Raw genomic sequence first — 4,306 nt, 5'->3', positions numbered from 1 at the left:
AAACCTTGTGATTGGACTCCCATCAACCAGGGTCAACAGACTAAGCACAATCTTCCTTGGCCCCCTGCTGTTGTTCGGATATCTGTGGCTGTCAATCACCTCTTGCCCCTCCCATTCCCCTTCCATTGACATAAAATAAGCCTGAGCTCTGTACTTTTAGAAGATGGATTTGAGACACCACTAGGTCTTTCATCTTCTTGGTTGGTGCCTTCTAGAGCAATAAACCTTTCCTTACTCTAAACACTGATGTTTTAGGTTTTGGCTTTTTAAAATGTCAGGCACATGGACTTTGGACCAGTAACAAAACCAGATGATAAAGTATCCCACAAGCCCCCAAACAGGTGGGTAGTGATAGACTGCCAACAACCAGATTCCATGGCATTGCCATCTGTATGAACAGAAGGAGGACAGAGTGGGGAAGGATCTAAGGACCTGCAACAGAAGAATCCCAAATAGTTGAATGAGTATTTACTGGAGAGGGCCCACCTGAGATCACTACAGGTGGGTGCACACCTGAGTTCATACCACGTGAGTGCACAGGCTCCACCTGAGATCACCCTGAGCGAGGGTACAGATCCACTTGAGATCACCCCAGGTGAGTATACATCTGAGTTCACACCAGGTGAGTACACAGGCCCCATCTAAGATCACCACAGATGAGTGCATGAGTTCCACTGGCAGATCAGAAGGGGCTGCTTACTGAGTACAAGGTTTTCTTTTGGGGTGATGAAAATATTCTGAAATTAGATAGTGTTATTTTTTGGCTAAAATTTTAAATACACTAAAAGCCATTGAATTGTACAATTTAAAGTAGTTATAATGGTGAATTTTATGTTATGAATATTTTACCTCAAAAAAAAAAAAAGAAAAAGAAAAAAGAAAGATCCAAAGGGCTGGAATAGCCTTGGACCTCTGAACTCTCAAACTGACATTGCGGGAATCTGAGTAAATCAGGACAGCTGCAAGAGGAGCAGGGAGAGAGCAGGTATAGACCCAAGTAGGAGAAGACAGGGCCAGGCTACCCCAGAAAGCAAGCTGGTATTGTGGGTTCCTACACCACAGTACATGAAAGCAACTCTGTGAAGTGAGGACAGCTGTCCTGGAGGAGTTGCAAATACAGCAAGGCCTTTCAGGGTGTTGAATGAGATTTAGAGGTGTCAGCACCAACTCCTGGCTTCTAAAACATATACAGATAGAGAAATAAAAATAGACATTGATTATGAATGTATATGTATTTATCTTGTAGCTCTGCCTGCTGAGAGGGCCTAGAAGCAGTGACTCCCCAGTAGCAACGAGTACTCCCAGCACCCAGATCTGGGTTTCTAAATACCATTTTTCAATATTAAGAACCAGGACTCCTTGCAAAAATGGTTAATTTCAGGATGGGGCAGAGAAAGTACAAGATGAGCCATCTCGTGGTACCAGAAAATAAGAAAGGACTCCGAAAGTGATGGGGACATATCAAAGGGATGTATGAACCAATTTGCAGGAAGAAGGGAGGAGAAATAATAGAAATAAAGGACCACTATATTAGTTATCTGTTGTTGCATATTAAATCACTGAAAAACTTAGTTTAAACAGTAAACATCTATTATCTCACAGATTCTGTGGATTAAGAATCTGGGTGTGGCTTAGCTGGGTTTTATGGCTCAAGACATCTGCAAGGCTGCAGTTACTATGTCAATTTGCGTTGGGGAGGATCTGCTTCAGAGCTCACCTCATGGCTCTCATGGCTGCAGGTAGGTATTCACTACCTTTGCTTGGGGACATCAATCCTTGCCACATGGGTCTTTCCATAGGGCAGCTCACCACACAGGCCTGGTTTTGTTCAGAGTGGGAAAGCCAAGAGAGTGAGGATGTGGCCCAGAAACTAAGCCACAGACTTCTTTAGACCTAACGTAACGACTCTGTATGTGCTTTTCTCTGCCCAGAACAGTCTTTCTCCCACTCCTGTGACGTGCTTCCTTTTATCATTCAGGTCAGTCCAAGGATCACCCCCTCTGATCTTTTCCTTAAAGTAGAACCCCCCCACCTCAGTTATTTTGCATCCCAGCACCCTGTTTGCTTTCTTCATAACATGTCTTACCATTTTCAACTATTTTGTTTATAAGAATATAGTGAGGACTATAATATACTTGATATGATATGATATGATATGATATGATGTGATGTGATATATGATATACTATACTATACTATACTATACTATACTATACTATACTATACTATACTATACTATACTATACTATACTATACTATAATAGAGTAGGGAGCAGCAGGGACCACGTCTTTGTTACCCACAGCCCTTCCCCAATCACCTAGCACAGTGCTGGGCACATAGTAAGATGTCAGTGACTATTTGAATGAATAAATACATTAAAAAATAGTTATTGTGTACGGCTTGTTTTGACTATCCTAAATAGTACAAGGAGCAATGAGGACATTAGAATTGGCTTGGAACCCGGAGATGCTCTTGCACACCTTGGTCAACGTGAAGGTGTGGGGCCATGGGGGTTACATGGGAAGGTCCAGGACACACTTAAATCCCTTAAGTCAGGAACCCTGACTTAAACTGATGCCCCGGGATTAGTTCAGAAGTAGTGGAAGTTGAGGAGCACATAGACTGTAGGAAAAAAGCAAGCTTTTGAAGACTCTTCTCAAATAAGATTTCTTTTTTCCTCTGATTTGTTACTATTTGTTAGCATCTGTGATTGGAAAGGGGATGAGTGTGTTCGATTTGATCTGAATTTGTTTCTAAATTCACTTCAAGAAGAAAGCAGGCTCTGATTGTCAACCAAGGCCACACATTCTAGTATAGACTATGAGCTTTCAATCCTCGCCACTCATTGGAATCCCCTGGGGAACCATGGAAATTTCCAGCAATGGCTGTACCCCATGAGGTCCTGCTGTGATCTGTTTGGGATTCCAGATACCCTGGGGGTGGCAACTTGTAGCTAGGGCCAGAGCATTAGCTAGCCTCTGCCCCAGGGAAGGAACAGCTCTGGTGGAGGCCTTCAGGGGCAGTCAGCCTTTCCCAGGCTGGAAGTCTCCTAGGCTGTCTTTTATCCCTATGCACAAATCACTGTTTCATATAATTTGCATAAATACATTTCTACCCAGGGTTAATCTTTTTTCCTTAGTTAAGCTGCTATATTATAGAAAACAAATAGTGACCCTTAAGAATATAATTGGCAAAATTGAAACAATTAAGTGATTCTCCCCAGGAGAGCCTTTAGCAAAGCCATTCTAGCTACAGGAGAAAGAATGACACAAAAATGTGGAACACACCTGTGACAAGTGTGAAAAAAACAATACCGCATTAGTGTTTGCAGGCTACTCCAGTTGCCCCATTGGAAGTAGGATTTCCATTTGGTTTTTGGTCAACTATTTGAGTCAACTGGTCAACTCCAGCCTTCCTTTGTTGTCCAAATTCCAGAATGGTTGATAGAAGGAAGGCTCATGTTGTCTGCCAAGTTGATTCCTCAGCCAGAGGCAGGGGCAGTCTGCCATGGGTGCAAAGGGCTGTCGGCCTGCATGGCTTTGCTTGGAACTGGCCATCCCAGCTCTTCCAGAATAAAGATAGACCGTAGGGTATGGTGTTTGGCAAAAGAGCTGAAATTCAAGCTTTGGGTGGTTCTAATTCACTCCCCTGGTCCCTTCCCCAACACCATTTCTCAACTACAACTGGTCTTCCATGAATGACACGCCAAATAGGGACTATTAATAATCAAAAAAGAACTAGCAAAGGACCTGAATGAAGTTGGAAAAGGGAAGTGGCTGATAAACAAAGGATAGGTGAAGAATACACACACAAAATTGTGCTAAAAGCCAAAGAAAATAGTCAACTTATGTTTCAAAGACAGGAAAATATATGACTGCTATGAAATAAGCTCTCAAAGAAAAAAACCGAAGGCAAGATGTGATGGTATGAAGAGTGTCAATGAGTGAGAAGGAAAAAAAAAATCACACCAACAAGGACTCAGGAAATGTCATACCAGAAGCCCTGCTGACAGCAGCTTGTAGTAGACTCTGAATGAACCACTGAACTCGGAAGCTGGGATCAAAGAACTGGCTACTAGCATGGAGTCCACTGGAATGTAGAATGTAGGCTGGATGTGTGAGGAAATTCCAGATAAGGAACAGGCTGCAAGGAATCTGTCAGGACAACTCAGAGAGCATTATGTAATTTGCAAGAATTTGGAGATGAAGAGGGAGGGAGAGAAGAAAAGGAAGCTGATATAACTATAATGCTTTCCTTGTCTAACATGAGGACAACAGATAGGGCTTTAAAGTTATAATTCAACAT

The sequence above is a fragment of the Pteropus vampyrus genome, unplaced genomic scaffold (assembly GCF_000151845.1).
Source record: "Pteropus vampyrus isolate Shadow unplaced genomic scaffold, Pvam_2.0 Scaffold469, whole genome shotgun sequence".
Lineage (NCBI taxonomy): Eukaryota > Metazoa > Chordata > Mammalia > Chiroptera > Pteropodidae > Pteropus > Pteropus vampyrus.
Note: the sequence above shows the minus strand (reverse complement) of the source record.